This window comes from Mauremys reevesii, linkage group 10 (assembly GCF_016161935.1).
Source record: "Mauremys reevesii isolate NIE-2019 linkage group 10, ASM1616193v1, whole genome shotgun sequence".
NCBI classification, from domain to species: Eukaryota; Metazoa; Chordata; order Testudines; family Geoemydidae; genus Mauremys; species Mauremys reevesii.
In genome coordinates this window covers 37,427,226-37,446,712 of record NC_052632.1, presented here as the reverse complement: position 1 = coordinate 37,446,712, position 19,487 = coordinate 37,427,226, and the positions used below count along the sequence as shown (strand labels likewise).

Below are 19,487 nucleotides of genomic sequence, written 5' to 3'. Positions count from 1 at the left end.
AAGCGAAAGATACAGTTGCAGAGACCATCTAATATAATGTGCACGTCTAACAAAGCTCTGCTGTTTGTGTGTCTTCACCCAAAGAAACACATTCCATTTTCCACTTTTGCTGGGCTAGTCAAGGTTTAAAGTAGATGCTGAGCTGCATAAAAGGCTGTGTAAGGCCAAATAACTGCTAGAAGAGTCTTGCACACTTACCTGTTATGAGGATTACAATTCTACCTGGGACTACAAGGTCAGCCTTTTCTTCCAAGGAGCAACAGAAGTTCTCAGATTATAGATTAACTCATCCATGCACCTTTGCGAGATTGTCTACTGGCAAGGTTGGCTTAGTCGTCTAACCATCAAGTCTGGAATTCCTAGACTGCCTGGTAGACCAGTTTAAAATTCTTACGGGGTCAACTCAACCCTTTAGCTTCCCAAGGCAGACAATGAAGTTCCACACAGTAAACTATATGTGGATGTTTTGGATGTAAACTTAAAACCAGGCCCTGTTTGCTCTTAATTTTCACTAAAGATCCAAGGCCATTTTTGCACAAATTACACACAGAGGCTGCATGCTATAAGCTAGACAGCTGCCTTGCACACCAGAGTAAACAATAATTGTGCGGCTCCGTATGTAGGCATCCCGTCCAACCTGAAAAGGGCTTTTCCTCCTCACTCTCTTAGCCCTGGTCTACACTAAGAGTTTAGGTAGAATTTAGCAGCATTAGATCGATTTAACCCTGCACCGTCCACACAACAAAGCCATTTTTGTTGACTTAAAGGGCTCTTAAAATCTATTTCTGTACTCCTCCCCGAGGGGATTAGCGCTGAAATCAACCCTGCTGGGTCGAATTTGGGGTGGTGTGGACGCAATTCAATGGTATTGGCCTCCAGGAGCTATCCCAGAGTGCTCCATTGTGACCGCTCTGGCAGCACTCTCAACTCAGATGCACTAGCCAGGTAGACAGGAAAAGCCCTGCGAACTTTTGAATTTCATTTCCTGTTTGGCCAGTGTGGCGAGCTGATTAGCACAGGTGACCATGCAGAGCTCATCAGCACAGGTGACCATGGAGTCCCAGAATCGCAAAAGTGCTCCAGCATGGACCGAACGGGAGGTGCTGGATCTGATCGCTGTTCAGGGAGACGAATCCGTGCTATCAGAACTCCGTTCCAAAAGATGAAATGCTGAAATATTTGAAAAAAAAATCTCCAAGGGCATGAAGGACAGAAGCTATAACAGGGACCCGCAACAGTGCCGCGTGAAACTTAAGGAGCTCAGGCAAGCCACGTGAAGCCTACCAAAGAACCAGAGAGGCAAACGGCCGCTCTGGGTCAGAGCCCCAGAGATGCTGCTTCTATGATGTAGGGGCACCCCCTAGAATGGCATGCTGCTCAACTAACCCACCCCTGTGCTTCCCTCCTCCCCCACCCCTCTTGGGCTACCTTGGCAGTTATCCCCCCATTAATTGTGTGACGAATTAATAAAGAATGCATGAATTTGAAACAACAATGACTTTATTGCCTCTGCAGGTGGAGATCAAAGGGGGAAGGGGAGGGCAGTTGGCTTACAAGGAAGTAGAGTGAACCAAGGGGGCAGGTTTTCATCAAGGAGAAACAAACAGAACATTCACACCGTAGCCTGGCCAGTCATGAAACTGGTTTTCAAAGCTTCTCTCATGCACAGCGCGCCCTGCTGTGCTCTTCTAACCGCCGTGGTGTTTGGCTATGTGTAATCAGCGGTCAGGCAATTTGCCTCAACCTCCCACCCTGCCATAAACGTCTCTCCCTTACTCTCACAGATATTGTGGAGCACACAGCAAGCAGTAATAACGATGGGAATATTGGTTTCACTGAGGTCTAACCGAGTCAGTAAGCTGCGCCAGCGTGCTTTTAAACGTCCAAATGCACATTCTACCACCATTATGCACTTGCTCAGCCTATAGTCAAACTGCTCCTTACTACAGTCCAGGCTTCATGAGCCATGAGAGCAAGGGGTAGGTGCAACCATGTGGTGCTGCCGACTGGGAGAGCAGCCTGAGGCAGAAGCCTCCAGTTGGCATGATATTCCAGACTGAATCTCCATTAGACGAAACTTAAAGAAGAGAATGACCTGGAGTCATTCCCATTTTTGTCCAGGCACCCCCGATCAACCTAAACGAGGTCAGCCAGGAGCACCCATGGGACGACGGCTAACAGTCCTATTGCACCGCCTGCCGTTGGCAAGGCAAGGGGATGCTGCTGTGTAGCACTGCAGGACCGCGTCTGCCAGCAGCATCCAGGAGACATATGGTGACAGTGAGCTGAGCAGGCTCCATGCTTGCCGTGGTATGTCGTCTGCACAGGTAACCCAGGAAAAAAGGCAAGAAACAATTTTTTGCCGTTGCTTTCCCAGAGGGAGGGCGGGGGGGCTGACGACATGTACCGAGAACCACCCGTGACAATGTTTTTGCCCCATCAGGCATTGAGAGCTCAACCCAGAATTCCAATGGGCGGCAAAGACTGCGGGAACTGTGGGATAGCTACCACAGTGAAACGCTCCGAAACTCGACGCTAGCCTCGGTACTGTGGACGCACACTGCCGACTTAATGTGCTTAGTGGGCATACACAATCGACTGTATCAAATCAATTTCTAAAAAAAATTGACTTCTAGTAAATCGACCTAATTTTGTAGCGTAGACATACCCTTAGTGATAGGTAGCAGAGATAAAGCTTTGGCACCTCCACTCCCCTGCAAGCACTGTAGCTGCCTCTGCTCTCTAGTTGAATGCTTACTCATCATCTAACGCTAATACACCTCTACCTCGATATAACGCTGCCCTTGGGAACCAAAAAATCTTACCATGTTATAGGTGAAACCGTGTTATATTGAACTTGCTTTGATCCACTGGAGTGCGCAGCCCCCCTGAGCACTGCTTTACTGCGTTATATCCAAATGTGTGTTATATTGGCTGGCATTATATCGAGGTAGCAGTGTATAATGAAGTATGAAAACTGACAATAACCCAATTAGAACTCAGACTAGGCTGGGCTTCCAGACTGGTGGTACTCCAGTGCAGAAAGTGAGTTTACAAAAGAATACCAAAAGCCTCATTTCTATGATGGGAGGTCCCATATTTTGGATTGGGATATACCATGCAAGCTCACTACCTGGAAGATTGGGATACCTCATGTCTGAGAGCAGCTCATAGCACTATATCCAAAGGTCACACCCGCAGATTCACCATTACAGAGTGAAGGTTAGTGTGGACCAAAACTCCAGATTGCTGCTTGTCAGAGCTCATCCACAAACTTCCTCTTGGCCCAAGAAGTAACTATGCCTCATGAAATAAACCTTCACTCAAAGGGGAGAGGGGGAGAGAGCAAGGGAATCCATCTGCAAATTAAAGTTTCCTTAACAGAAAAATGATTATTCACATGCATTAAAGACCTAGAGGCTTTGTCATCTTTTCTAGCCCCTTTGGAAGCCATAAAAAGGATTCCCCCTTTGCATAGGTCTTTAGACCTATGCAAAGAGAACTTCAATGCCCTCACCATGTTCAAAAGCAATTATTTATTTATATTTAAATTTTAAAATAATCTGTACGGGACTCTAGGCATCATAATACAATACAATAAAATCCCAGCTGCATCACAATAATCATTTCAAACAGGAACTCTGCTAGTTAACTGGACAGCTGAGTGTGATGCAAAAATCTCCTTCAAAGCAAAAACACTGGTATTAAACAATTACCCACCAAAGAAAGTGGAGGACAAGATTAAGTTTTCACTCTGGGACAACTGCCTCTTTACTGAGATGAGAGGGAGGAGGAAGGAAGATACAGCAGAAGGCCTGATCCATTTATGGAGAAAAGCTTAAGACTCCTTGATCCAGGTACATAGTTTTGGAAACTTGCTGTTGCTAACAAGACATTGACGGGGCACTCATCCCAAAGAGGGCAGACTAGATGGAAAAAACCCTGTCCTAAGCAACCAATCCCTCAGATGGAATTTCTGGCAGCTCAGACTAAATGTTGAGGGACCATACCACATGGACCTCTTTAGTGAACAACAAATTGCGTTCTGCCCAATATACAAAAATAACTACAGCCTGAGACAGCTTTCCGCTCCTGGCACCAACCTGCTTGCGGGCAATCCAGGCAACACAGCTTACTCCTGTCTCTGGTCCTTGGAGACCAGCACACACTACTCTGACTGCTCTAAGTTCCAGCCAGTTCACATGCAGAGATCTCTCCCATGTGGGACGAATGGGACTGCAGGGTGGTTCCCCAACCCTTGAGGCTGGCATCAATCATTACTCCAAATCACAGGTCCTGAAGTGACCTCCAACTTCGAATTTAGTTACATCTCTCCCATAACTGCAAGGGCTGCCTGAGCTCCAAGGGATGCTGAATCCTCACATGTAGTCCCCACCCCATTGCTTTGGTCACCACTGAGAGAGCAGCTTGTGAACCAAAATGCTTCCTGACCTACAGAGCTAGATCAATTAAGGAAGACATCTTTTTGGCTCAGATGCTGGAGGATGCTCTGATCTGCTCTGCTAAGTTGTCTTGTCGTTTGTACTCTTTTCTGTGATGGAAGACCCATTCCTACCACCATATTAACTCAGTTGCTGACATGGGATCAGGTTTTGCTTTTTTGTATCTGATCATAAATCCCAGCCACATCAAGAGACTTGCTGATTCCTGGACAGCTTCCCTTGTTCCTATCAGAGCGAAGACCTTCACCCGCCAGCCATCCAGATATGGAAGAATATGACGTTTCCTCTGTGACTCCACCACCGCTACACTCTGTGGAGATTGAGCCAATGGCCAGGGGAAAAACCTGTAACATTACAGAAAGGTACAAAAGTCCACAGAGTAACATGCAGAAATCAGAGAGCACTCTGTGAACCTCTATTCTGCTGAAGTCTGTTTCAGAGGGAGAGGGACAGGCTCAAGGGGCTCTGGTCAGGTACAATCTCTGGAATGCTGGCCTATACCAAGGCCTGGGTGGAGATCTTCATTATGCCAACCACTCTAGTGTGAGAAGACAAATATGGTCTCTTGGGCTCTGGAATTACTTTATTTTCATCACTGAGATCCTGAAGGCTTGATCTAGTGCTTCCCCAAATAACTTTTCCCCATTAAAAGAGAGATACAATGAGCTCCTGCTTTGTTGAAAATCCTCCCTCCAAGAGCATTACTAGAAGGCTCGCCCATCCATATCCATGAAGTGATTGGTAAGGAAGGAATTCCTCAGGGAGGCATCACTGAGGAATTTGTAAATTTCCAAATTTCAGTCACACAGGTACTTCAAAGCCACTGACCCTTCCAAGGGGCAGGTACACTTCTTAGTTGAAGACATGACTGCAGAGTCAATAACGGGGCAAAAACCCCAGTACTTGTGCCATTTTTAGACAGCCTGTAAAATGTATGCATTTGCCTTGGGGAGGGCTGTTCTGGCATCTCTCCATGTCCTTGTGAAAGGGGAAAGCACACATGTTGTTTTGAGGATACATGTGTAATGATTTTGACCCATTTAAGTACCTAGACAGAGTATCAATGATTCAAAGATCAAGGACAATGCACTGATTCAGGATGCTAAAACATAAATACTATATTATTTTTATTTATATTTCCAATGTACTAAAAAGGCTTTTATCTAATACTAAGCCTCTACTGTACACTAAAAGGACAAAGAAATAGATTAACCCAGATTGTGTCTGGACTCTACATCCAGAACATAGCATTTACTCAAGCACCTGCTTACAGGTAAGAGTTCTAGAAATTCTAAATCCCTAAAATCAGTCAGCTGTGCAACATACCAGTAACTCTAATTTTAAATTTGTTGAGTATCAGTAGGACTCAGCCAGAAGATGGTAGGAACTCTTATTACTTCATTAAAAAAAATTAAGTTACAGTGACTAGGACAGCAGAACAGGTAACTTACTGGACTTTAAAGGTCACTTGATCCAGTATACATGGCAACCATTGATCAAACACTCTTTCTTTCCACAACTCAAAGCCAAAGAGCCAAGCATCTTAATATCTTGAATTTGAGTATGTTGTAGTCTATCTTGTTATGTTTAGGCTTTTACAAGATGATATGAAATCATCCTCCCTTCCACAATTTTTTTAAGATTCCCCATCCAGGAAAAGACCACAAGAAGAGCATACCTCTGTCATTCCTGCCCGCAGTGCTTCCCCAGCTGATCAGTTTTGCTTACTACTATTGATGGGATATGCAGAGCAGGAGAAGTATGCACAAAGACAGCATCTTCTGCTGCTGAAGTGAGGGTAGGAACAAAGAAAGTGTCTTTCCTTTCTCTTTAGCAGCACTGTGCCACACCTGGCTTCTCTTGTCTGTCACACTTTCAACCCTTCACATAGCTCAATAGGACTAGCAAAATGAAACTGAGCAGACACACATTAGTTCCATTCAGGCACCAAGGGCATCTCCTGAAGGAATATTATGGGCAAGAGCAGCAACGCTGACACAGAAAGGCAGTGAACCAATCAGGGGGATTGGAACTGAGCTTGCAGAACAGGGGCCTCAGAACTCAACCACTGAAAATTAGGAGTAAAAATAGGAAAAGTGGTTTCTAACTTCAACTCCCCATGGGAATGGAGACAGGAGAGCCGGATCATCATCCTGCTTCTTCATCCACTGCTGAAGACTTCAATGCCAACATTTTACCAGCTGAGATCTCAAAAACCTGCAGAGCTAGAAACTAATATTGTCAAGTATCAGAGGGGTAGCCGTGTTAGTCTGGTTCTGTAGAAGCAGCAAAGAATCCTGTGGCACCTTATAGACTAACAGAAGTTTTGCAGCATGAGCTTTCGTGGGTGACTACCCACTTCTTCGGATGCATGCAATATTGGTCATTCCAAGCTTTCAGATGATCTAAGCACTGGTTTCCAGCTCTACAGATCTGAGATAAGTTGTTAAACACAAAATGGAAAAAGAGCAATATGGTAATGAGAATAATGTAATTTTTAAAGGTCTTCTATTTGAACACCTGTCAGGAATCTTTTAGCAGATGCGTTCCTTTTTCAAGAACTAATCATGAAACAGTGATCACAGAGAAAGAAGATCTCAATCCCCAAAGATGTAAGAGATTTCTGAGAAAGGCTAGGCAAACTGTGTAGTCACATACTGTACATGTATCCCTAGACTGTCTCCTTTTTTACAAATGGGAGAGCTCAATATATTCCCATCTTTTCACAAACTGTCTGAAGTTTTAACATATGTTCCTAAAAGGTTTTATACAGATTTATAACTATAGTATGTACAACACTGATACTTCTATTATTACTTTGTTTTTTTAAATGTTAGACACTATACAGAACTGAGGGCAGGTCTACACTACAAACTTGCATCAGCACAGCTCCACCGCTATAGAGAGTCTTCACTAGAAGCGCTAAGCCAACCTGAGAGAGCTCTCCCATTGGCTTAATAACTCTACCTCCATGAGAGGTGGTAGTTATGTTGGCAGGAGAAGCTCTCCCACCAACATTGCACTGTCGACTTGGGGGGTTAACTACGTCACTATGGGGTGTGAAAAATCCACATCCCTGAGTGATGCAGTTATACTGAAGTAAGTGTGTAGTATAGACTTGGCCTGAATGAGGTTGGTAAACCTGATTTAATGAAGGGAGGGGAGGGAGAGAAAAGGGTCTCCAAATGAGGAGTGGACCCAATATGGAGAGAAAACAAGTGGAGCTTAGAAATCTACACACATATACGCATCCAAAAGACAAAAGAAAGGAGGTTTGGTGATTTAAAACATTAGCAGAAATAAAAGGATTGCGGAACAAGAAATCAAATGGGATTGGGGGTGGAGAAGGGGAGAAAAGGGACAGAAAAGTTGGGGAGAGAGGAGCTGAGGGGGTCAGACAGGGACAGATTTTACCTGAGAAAGTAAAATAGCCTGAAAAACTAGAAGTTTCTTCTCATTTGGACTATGGAAAGAGTGATGGGTAGAGGGAGAGAAACATATCTTAGCTAGTGCTTGGGTCTCAGAAGACCTGTGGTGGAGCAGGAAATTTGAGTGCAGACTTCCTATGTGACAGTGGGCTAGTTATTTGCTCTGTGCCTCAGTTCTCCATTTCAATAATGGGAAAAGCAGCACTGACCTACCTCACAGGGGTGTTGCTAGAACAGGGGTGGGCAAACTACAGCCCATGGGCCGAATCCGGCCCCTCAGGGGTTTGAATCTGGCCGGTGGGATTGCCACTCCTGTAGTGCCGCAGGCCCCATGCCGGGGGGAGGGGGGGAGGAGAGGGGGAAAGGGGAGGGCAGAGGGCTCCGTGCGCTGCAGGGGCCGCAGGGATGTGGTGCCGGCCACTTCCGGGAGCAGTGCGGAGCGGTACAGCACAGGGCCAGGACCGGCAGGCAGGGAGCCTGCCCTGGCTCTGGTGTGCGCCGCTGCCACCTCGGAGCTGCTCCAGGTAAGCAGTGCCGGGCCAGAGCCCGAACCCCTCCTGCACCCTGCACTCCAACTAGCTACCCTGAGCCCCCTGCCGCATCCCATCTGAACACCAACCCCCTGCCCTGAGCCCCCTGCTGCATCTCACACCCCTCCTGCACCCAACCCCCTGCCGCACCCCAACCCCCTGCCCTGAGCCCCCTGCTGCACCTCACACCCCTCCTGCACCTAACCCCCTGCTGCACCCCAACTCCCTGCCAAGTCCCCTGCTGCATCCCACACCCCAACCCCCTGCCCTGAGCCCCCTCATACACCCTGCACCCGTCCTCTGCCCCAACTCCTGCCCTGAGCCCCCTGCTGCACCTCACACCCCTCCTGCACCTAACCCCCAGCCGCACCCCAACCCCTGCCAAGTCCCCTACTGCATCCCACACCCCATCCCCTGCCCTGAGCCCCTCATACACCCTGCACCCCTCCTCTGCCCCAACCCCTTGCCCTGATCCCATTCCTTCACCCCGCACCCCCTCCCACACCCCACACACCCGCCCACACCCCAACCCCCTGCCCTGGCCCTGCATGCAATTTTCCCACCCAGCTGTGGCCCTCAGGCCAAAAAGTTTGCCCACCCCTATGCTAGAACAAATATTTATTGAAGATTGTGAGGCACTCAGATACTGTGGAACTGGGGACCATATACGTACCTAATATGATACTGAAGAGACATTAAATGAACTCCCTGAAACGCTGAGAATTGATAGCAAGGTGAAGTGCTAGCAGCCCATCCATTATGCAGATATGGATCTTAGCTAAGCCTGAGATTAGATGCAGCTAGGGCAATCTTAAACCCCACTCACCTCAACCCAGACATTGAAAGGGAGGATGAGAAAAGTGGTGGTGAGGCATTAATTTACACATTGTCACAGCGGCAGCTGTTAATTACACGGCAATAATTTGTGAAAACACAAAGTGAAACAAAACTTCACATACAAAATAAATTTCCCCACCACCCCGGTGTCCAATTTCTACAAGAACATTTCTTCCATCATTAGTGCTCAGAATACCTAAGAATGCAGCACCAGGGAGGAAAAAGATACAAATGTGCAACCATGAGCACAACCCCATCCAGACAGACGAATACATATTATAGACCTCCATTTTCTGCTCTGGCTTTAACCATAAAAGCTTTCCAATGCTGGAGAAGACCAAAACTACAATCTGGACAGAAAACGATTTATAAATTCTGGAAGTTAAACTGATTTGTGTGCCAATTTCAACACAATATTTCTCATTCCAAGACCTACATGTTCAACAAGGCCTGTACTGATTGCTCCCTGACTGGCCTGACCATGACAGACACGTCACAACAACAGGCAAAGTAAATCTGAAGAGATCTATCCATTGCATATTGTAATCAAGTGTGAAAAACATCCTGTATTTCTCTCCTCTTTACATGCCTTCAAGAACGCCAGTCAGTCTAGTATTTCTTAATTTGAGTTGTCTATAGTTCAGTGTCTGTGGTATTTTGTTATAATGGCACTGTATCCATATGCTGTTCAAGACAGAGACACTGGCAAATGTATAGCTCTACCACCATTTAATAACAATTTCAATTTCCTTAATATTACTCTTATTTCTTCAATACTTGTCTCCAGTGGTGGCAGTAGACAACAGTTTCCACACTATTTCACTGAAAACCAATATTTTAAATAAACCCAATGTTGTTTGGGAAGTCAGGCCTGTACCTCTGTGCCAAACAGTATGAGATTAGAGACAGCCAGGACTGTCCTTCCAGCTAGCAAAATTAAGTGTGTCTAATTGTTAGTGAATCTAGATGGCATCTAGATGTGTATAATCAGTTCCATCACTGAGTGCATGACAATTAACAAATTTAGCTTCACAACAGCCCCATTAAATAGGAAAGTATTTATCCCCATTTGTACTGAAAATTGAGAAAGATTAAGTGACTTGTCCAAAGTCACACAGGAGGTCTGTGGCAGGGCCAGGAATTGAGCTGCAATCTCCTGAGATCCAATACCGTGCCTTAACCACTGAACACACAAAAGGGCCAATTAAAGTCACCCATGGTAGAAGGGGAAAAAACGCACCTTACCAGTGCCACTTTATCCTAAAGCCTGCTCTGTGAAAGCTAAGATGGAATCTGAAGTGCCATCATCCTTGCTGAGGACATCTGGAATTCACAGATTTGCACTGAGATGGTACACAACTAATGGATGAGCTACCTATATACCACTTCAAGTTTCAAACAATTCCTCAGTTCAACCAGAGCTGATTTTTTGGGAATCTTTGTTACACTAAAATCTTATTACTAGACACTGATTTAAGGTAGTACTCATTTCCTAAAACATTTTCATTAATAGAGTATTACTTAATAATTTTCTATTTTACTGCATCAGTTTTCTTTTACACTTTACCGTTTAGTGTATTGAAAGTTTCTTTAAACCCTTGCACACAGAGTTCACTGAATCCCAATCACACTCTTGAGGATACAATCATTTTCTAACCACACACCTTTTCCCCCTCATACTGCAGCCCTTATTATTGCAGAAAAACAGCTCTGCTATAGTTAAGGCTGAAAACTCATTTCTGCTGACTTCAAATACTCAAAAATCCACATGCTTACTCATATTGTTTTGAAATTTAGTATGCCTCAAGGGGATGCAGGGTAGTGTTAGTGATCCAAATTTGGGGTCATCTAAGCAAGAAGTTCTCAAGATATAGAACCCTGTGGGTGGAGAGGAAGAAGCATTTCTTAAGGTTGACAGATTCTATCAACTTTTTTTTTTGAGCAGACCTAGGGAATCAAACTGTGGCTCTGATTGTGGCCAAAATGGTCTCCATCACTCAATATTGGTGATATTTAGGTGGGTGGGTAGCGAGCCTTTCAGCCCCACATTCTCACCTGGTATTTGTATGCCAGGACCTGGGGGCATTTGCCCCTCATACAAGCCAGATCTGAGGAGGCCTCTTCACTCTGAAAGACTCAGATTCTCTCTGTCCCCATGGACCCCCTTCCATGTGAGCAGGCATCTGGGGAAACCCTGCCCTCTGGGTGGGGAGCTGAGGACATGCAGGCTGAACCCAGAACACACTGCAAGACTGGGGTGAGGAGCTGAGGGGCATACTTGATGCATAATCACTGGCTCAAACAATTGGCACAGAGAAGAAGAGTCCCCAAATCAAACCTGGGCCTGGGCTGCAGGCACAGCTGTAAAGAACACAACCACAAGGCCTCCTTAGACATCTATTCTTTAATTAGATATTAATTCAAAGGTGCTTCACTGTACATAGTGTTCCTTTAAATAAGTTTGTTCACTTATAGCAGACACTAAACAAGCCATAGCTGAAAACTGTATTTAAATACAGGTAAGCCTATATTTATATTAAATAATTTTTGACCCCTTCCAGTTGATACTGTGCCTAACACAGCTCTATGAAATAAATCCCACTCATCTAATATACTTAGACTAAGTTCTAGTTCTGGATTGCAGTTTTTCAGAAAAAGATGGTAATCAAAAAGCTCACACATTCCTCATGACACTTTTGGTCACTCAAGCAGCTTCAATTTAAACAAGTATTTGTCAGTTTTACACACAGTTTCAGTGGTTCAAATAAAATATACCTTTCTCTGATACAGCACACGTATCTTAAGCAGATACCAGTATATATTGGTGCATGTACTGATATCACATCTATAAAGGCAATACTATAAAACACTCTGTAGTCTGTGTTTCATTGGCCCAGATGCAAGGAAGGAATCTGGCATCTGACAAGACAAATACAAAATATATTAATGCTTCTACAGTTTATGAGAATGCCTTCCCAGTTACCTACAACCCCAGGTAAAACCCTAATGCAGTTTCTATTGATGTAAGTAAGCAAAGGGGTAAAAAAAAACCAAAGATATTGAAACTAAAACACCCAGTGAAGGCCACTGGTAAGTTTAAAGACTGAGGAGGGTACATGTAGAGAAGGATGCCAGTTCTTGATTAAAATATTTCAAAAATTAATGTTAGTAGCAGAATACTATAAGAGTAATTCTCAGACTCCTACATACCTCTGTTATTCTGCACAGGATTCTTATGCATAGCTTTGCAGTATTTCTATCTAGAAACTGCAACAGTCATTTGATAGGAGTTCTTTCAAAAGCAATCTGGAAATTCTAATAAATCTATGTGTCCCTTCAGACTGGGTATAAAAAGTGAAAGCAGAATAGGCCAGTTACTCATAAGTGATGAGGTGTCCAAAACCAAAAAGGAGCAGCAGAATAAGACACAGAGGCACCTAACCATGAATATTTATTGTTAGGAACTGTGGCAAACGTAAAATATTGTTTTTAGATTTTAAAATAATACTTTCTACAGGAAATACTCAAAACAGTTACTGTACACTTGCGGTGATCAATAGGTGGACTGCAGGACAAATCCAGACCACCAGGAGCTTTTGAACAGATCCCCAAATCTTTTTATTTACTTTTTTTTATTATTATTTTCTTCTCCGGAGTCTGGACCTTGACTATACCTTGACAAAAAAATAATTGACTACCCCTATTTACGCTATTAATATGGTGATAACAAGGTCGGCTGAAGGAAGAAATCTGAAGATTTTAGTTAAGTTCTATGAAAAATCTGCAGAAACCACATTGATGTCATCATTTTCAGCTGCTCATCCACACTAAGGCAACTCAGTTCAGTTTATTTCCACACCTCAAACATGTTTTATTTAGCTCTCTGTTCCTTAGCATTTGTAAACAATATGCAGTGTACAATGAGGAATCAAGTGAGAGTAAAGTACTAAAAGGCAGCCTGTATTTTTTTTAATCTGTAAAAACCTGAGGTTTCTGATTACCATAGAAATGTACATCATTAACAAGAGATTTAAATTCTCCAAACTGAAGTATTTTACACTGGATATTTTACAACCACCCAGGAATACTCTGTAGTAACTATGCTCATCTTCTGCAGTTCAGCATGCTCACTCTGCCTGATTATCTCCTAGCTGGCTCTGCACATGCATGGAGCGTTTGAGGACAGACTACACAGGCACAAGAGGCTGATGATTAATGCAGCAGCGCCAGCCATACTATACTATACGAGATGACTGGTTGCCCTTCCCCCGTGATTGGGTACTTTGCAGTATAAAGAAGGACCACTAGACAGTCTTCGCCTCTCCCCCAAAAAATGCAAAACAACCCCCCCCCACACACACACCCCAGCCTCGACTTCACCCCGATGCCCTTAAATAACCCGAATGAGCCTACAGGAGCCCCAGTGGACAACACAGCTCTAACTCGGCTGGAGGTATGGATGTGCTCTGGGCACCCTCCAGACACACATCACCAGCACGTGGAAGACAGGCTGTCCCAAGTCACTGGCCTTTGCTGACCGAACTTACTTCCGTCAGCCAGTTACCTAGCGCTTAGCGTCCAGTTACCCATTCTGCTAAGAGTTAAGGAAGGAAACCTCCGAACTCTGCTGCCTCGCTGCAGGGATCAAATCCAGTCGGTTACCCCGGAGCGTGTGGGATACAACCGAGGAGAACCGCCGGACGAACGCAACCGCTCCATAGATCAATACTGCTCCGTGCAACTAGCTGAGACTGACCGACGATAAGGAGTGGGTCCCCGATAAGGGCGCTGTATGTAATGGACCCGCTGACCGCGAGTCTCCGGTAAGGGATCGGAGCGGGGTAGGAGCCTAAATGCAACGCCCCCATAAGCGAAGAGCACAGGGGAGCAGGCTGTGTACAATCCACTCAGGACCGGCACGAACGGAGAAGGGGAATGGGAGGAGCTAACTGTGTGCAGTCTACCGGGGAAGGCGGCGTCCCCAGAGGCGGAGCCTGTGTGTAATGCCAGCATTGACGGACAGGCGCGGAGGAGGCGGCGGCTGGGTGCCACCCTCCCAGCACCGGAGTGAGAGCAGAAAAGGGGAGAGGGAGGAGCCTGCGTGGAACGCGTCCAGTACCGAGAGGAAGGGGGTGTCCCAGGGACGGGGGCGGGGCCCGTGCGCAATGCACTCGGTACCGGGGGATGGACCCCGGTAAGGGAACGACGGGGGTGGGCTGAGTGCGATGCAGCCCGCGGGCTCTCGAAGTACGGCTTTTACTCCGCGCACTCGGTTCTGAGGGGACGGGAGTTTGTCGCGGAAAGGGAGGCGGGCCCATGTCCGCTGCACCGACTCCCTGGGCAAGGGGGTGGCTACATGTGCAATGCGAGCGATCCGAAGCGAAGGAAAGGGCTCGGGAAGCTCATCTCCGCTAATCCCGAGCCCGGGAAGGCAACCCGACCGGGACGGAGGGTGGGGGCGGCTACTTGTGCGCTACGCTCGCCGGGGGAGGGGGCTCCCTGTACGTTCTGCACCCGGGGGCTGCCTGTGTCCAGCGCACGCGGGAGCCCGCTGTAGGGAACCGCCCGCTCGCCGGGGCAGGGAACCCCCGGGGAGACGCAACCTGGAAGGCTGCTCTCGCTCCCCTCCCCCGGTGGCGCCCGAAGCGCGCGGGCCACCGGCGCGAGTCCCCGCCCCATACGGAGAGCGAGAAGGGAAAGGAGCGACCCGCCCCCCGCGGCGCCCGGCGGGACTGTCACACCGCCCGACCCCTCGGCGCTCACCTCAAAGCCTCCCCTGTGCCCAGGGGGATCGCGCCCCGCCGGGGCTGTCCGGGCCCCTTCTCCTCACGCGGGGGCGGCCCTCGGGCCCCTCCTCCCGCCGCTGGCGGGGTCGGCGGCGGCTGCTCCCGCCCCGGCTACTCGAGAGGGACGGTCCCTGGCGGTGTCGGGCTGTGGGAGGGCGCCCCGGCCCCGGCGGCTGCTCCGGGCGGGGTGGGGGGTCCCCGGGCCCCTCCTCCTCTTCCCGGCGGGGGCGGCGGCTGCTCAGCTCGGGCAGTGGAGAGGGTGAGGGGCGGCTGGGCCTGGGCGGATACGAGGGATGGTCGGCTCCGGTAAGGGGGGTAAAATGGAGTAACCGTCTCTCGGCGGCCGCCGCCGAGCGCTGCCCGCTTCTCTGTTCCCCGGGAAATCCCGCCCCTCCCCGGCCCGGGGGGAGACCCCCGCGCTTCCATTGGGTACATTGTCTGCCACTCACCACCTCTCCCAATCACAGCGCAGTGCCCACCTCCATCTCCCGCCCTTATTGGACACAACCCCCAGGAAGGGGATGTGAAGGGGGGGACCGAGGAAAAATGTCCGTATAGGAAACAAGCCCCGCCCAGTCCCGCCTCCACGCCCCTCTCATTGAATGCCGCCTACAGGAACCGGTCAACGATTGGATTAGGTGGACGTCGGTCAAACCTAGACTCCCCCTATCTCAGGCTCCGCCCCCGGCCACTAGGAAGCTCCGCCCCCTCTCTAGAGAGCCCTTTTGTGGAATGTTTACATCTGCAAGTGGATCCAGATTCGTGCCCCTGCAAATCCGCCCACAATCCCGGGGGCAGCAGCTACTGCCTTGGGTTCACTGCATGCCCTGTACCCGCACCCATGTTGCTTCAGCGTGTGGCCCCAGCACGTGCACTAACACTGTTCAATGCACGGGTGCAACAAGCTGCAGCAGCACGGGCGCCAGTTCTGTCCAACTCTACACGCTGCAGCGGCGGTACGCCCAGTATCGTTAACGCACGCTGCATGGGTGCAACAAGATTCAGCCGCACGGCTAGTAGCCCAGTTTAATACACGCAGGTACCAAACTTGAGCAGCTATGCGCTCGCTCTGGTAATAAATCAATGCAACAAGTTGCATGAGGTCAATCATACTACCCAGTTTCAAGATGATCTGTGAGGTATTACTCCGCTTGCTTACAATTTAAACTGGGGTGAAACCTCTTGGATACTGCCCTCTAGGAAGCAAGGTAATTAGTTTCCTTCTACTTCTGTTTGAAACTTGCAGCAACTTTACAGGAAGTAATGAGTGAAATCATACACCAAAACAGGCACTACTTAAGAACACCTTTTTTAAACAATACCAAAGCTGTACGCGGTGGTCGCATCGCATTAAACCACGAACCCTGGATTTGGAATCCACCGCAAACTACCGGTCACCTATTGAGCAATTTGAGCACATTTTGGAGCAGAGCTTCTCCAAACGGAAGCAGATGGGGAAGGTAGATTTCTATTCCAATATAAAGTTCAGGTATGTTTTTACACTCGCATGGAAGAAAAAGCTACCATAGGATTAAACAGGTGTCATTGTCCCTCTAGTCCGAAAGGTTTTTCCTCAAAGTTTCTGCGAGGAAGCATTACTTTGTTTCAAAGAACAGACAGGCCCATAAGGTAGGCAAACAACAACAAAAAATAAAGCATGCATTTATTTACAAAAAAGCACTCTGAAGTTGCATGACCCCATCACTAAATAACTGTGATGGAAATCCAAGTCTTAGATCACTTTTAGCTACCACAGTGACTGTGCTTTATTAATTCCACACAGGAATTTCTGTGTATTTCCGTCACCGCTGACTTCTGGAACACTGATCAACTGCCCTAGAGGCTTCTCCAAGCCAGGAACATGTACAGTTCTCATCCTCAATACTTCCTTACTACAGAAGTATGTGACACAGCGTATCCATTCAATACAAGCCCAATGCTTCCAAGGGAGAGGTGGATAGTCAAAATAAATCCCTAGCAGTGTAAATCACAATGAGTGCTTGGCATTTAATAACTGTCACCATGCAGATAACAAATGAACGATATCTTCTGGTGGTACCCTAATGAAACTGTATTATTGCCTCCCGCCAACCAAAGGCCAATACCATTACACACACTTTCTATTCCAAGCCTTAAAACAGTCCAGAAACCTTATTTGGAAGTATATTTTGTACCTCAGATACAGTCAAGAGTACACAGAGACCTTAACACCTCCCTGACTAGAAGAGCCTAGGCATGCAACAGTCAAGAATAGGCATGCGACAGTCAAGGCAAAGAAGCACACAGGTCTTAAACATATGGATGATGCTATTTTAAAGATTTGGTTCTATACCTCTGCTCTGTGTTGCCCACACAACTCCTTTCTCTTCCCTGGTGTAAAAAGGGGCAATATCTGGATCACTTGGAGATTGTCCCTCACCTTCCACTTATAACCCTGCTAATTATAGTACTGGGTGGCAGGATGCTGCCTGTTGCTGCAGTTTCAAACAAACGAACTTTCTGATTCATATGTCGAGGCATGATTGTAATTAAAATAAAAAGGTGAGCAGGTTATGCATCGCCCTGCCAGCTCAGAAATCCTCAAGTGCCAGCACCCCTTGCTCACACAGTCTCTTTAGTGCATGTACACACACACACACAAACAGTGAGAGCTACTATTAAACCCTCTTTAGCTTCCTCCAACAGACACACCCCCAGCTAGCTAGCAGCAGCTTTGGAGCAGACCTACAGGCTTTAGTTTTAAAATATCTTCCAACATGACAGAACTTGTAGTTCTGAATTAAGAGAGAGACTTCAATGAGGCTTCACATCTTTTTAGGAGTCTGAGCTTAGTAAAAGCAGTGAGGGAAGGAATCGATTTCTCTGCATTGGACTGTCCCACCTAGGGTGACCAGATATCCCGATTTTATAGGGACAGTCCTGATTTTTTGGTCTTTTTCTCATATAAGCTCCTATTACCCCCCATCCCCATCCCGATTTTTCACATTTGCTGTCAGGTCACCCTAGTCCCACCATTCAGAGCAAGTCATTCATACCAAAAAACTGGGATGATTTACTCCTTTGCCTCGCCCCTTTAGTGCCTGGAGTAACCCGGTACCCCTTTTTCTACGTGTTAACTGTCCCTGAAAGCATACGAGCGGTTAAGGCTCCACCCACCCCCCCTATAAAGCAAAGCACGACACCACTAGGGTAAAACAGGGTTTAAGGGAAAATCCACGTACTGTACTGCAAATTACACACAATTTCCACGTTTCGGGACATAGAAGTTCATGGTAGTAAAGACAAACAACACGCACGCAGAGCTCCCTCTCTCTGTACTCCTCGCTGACTACACAGTACAGGATTTGTAGCTAACCGGAGGGCAGATACATTGTAAGATCCACAGCCAAAGAGCTTTACAGCCCCCTAAACTGAAATCAACCCAGCAGTCTGCTTGCGACCGAGGCTCATTTATCCAGGGACTGGGGGGAATCACAGCAAGGGAGTAGCTGGTACGCGGTCAAGACACGAAAGGGTGCGGGGGGGGGGGGACACCCATTGGCAAAACGTTTGGAGAAAGCCATCCTCTTTCCCATACGCTGGCATGAGGAGAGCTGGGGCCGGTGTGCCAAGCTTTGGGCCACACTCTTTACCTTCAGGATAGATCTCAGAGAAGGGGAAAAGTTAAAATATGCCTCCACGGGGCAGTCCAAACGTTCTGGCGCCAGGCTGGACTTGGAAGGAGCGAAAAGAAATTGGGAAAAGGTGGGGGAGGTTCTCTCATTACTAACCCCCCCGCCAAAAAAAAACCCAAACCAAGCTCAATGTATGTTGCTCCTTGCTCATAACCTCAATTTTTCACCTCGTGGGCGTACTATGCGGGGGGGGGGGGGCGAAGAGACACGCAAGCGAGTGAGCTGTAGTATTTCAGATACCCAGCCAGGTAGATTCCGTGCAGTCACCGAGTTAAATCTCTAGAGTGAACCAAGGCTGGATTTCTGCTGTCTCCCGCTAAAAAAAAAAAAACAACCATGCGACACGGGGAAGGAAACAGGGCCGCCAAGTGCTTTTGCTGCCAAGCAGTAAGACCAGAGAGTGAAGCTAGGATGACTCTCCCGCCTCCTCTCCCCCCCGGAAGCTGGAAGAGAAGGGGGCTGGCCTGTGACTCTACAGCGGTGCGGGAGAGAGCTCCCTCCGAAAATATCCTAAGCAGTCACCCCTGCCTTTGCCCGGGGGGGGGGGATTTTATTACGAAAGAGGCACCTTAGCAGGTGGTCCCCTGCCCCAGCGGGAGGGCTTGTCGGGGGATTGCCTCTCGCTATTCCTTTGCCGGAAAGATCTGACTGATCTCTGGGCGAATCCTTTTGTCCCTAAGCCCTCCCAGCATTGACCGCGCAGCTTCACTTCCGGGATGGCTACACCCCACGTGGGGCGGATCTATTACACGTGTGGGGGGGGGATGGG

The 19,487-nt window shown here is 47.6% G+C and overlaps 1 protein-coding gene across 7 annotated transcripts in view; it reads right to left on the bottom strand.

The window, feature by feature from the left end:
• LOC120373703 (paired amphipathic helix protein Sin3a) overlaps positions 1–19,487 on the bottom strand; it is a 71,886-nt gene that overhangs the window by 50,330 nt on the left and 2,069 nt on the right. For 3 of the 7 annotated variants that reach the window (XM_039492467.1, XM_039492468.1, XM_039492474.1), the window contains exon 1: positions 15,022–15,429. The exons of 1 other annotated variant lie outside the window; for it this stretch is intronic. The gene's annotated coding sequence lies outside the window, so the exon portion shown is untranslated. Of the gene's footprint in view, positions 1–14,222; positions 14,242–15,021; positions 15,430–15,493; positions 15,528–19,487 lie in introns of those variants that run through there. 3 more of the 7 variants (XM_039492469.1, XM_039492473.1, XM_039492472.1) reach the window with 3 other exon arrangements.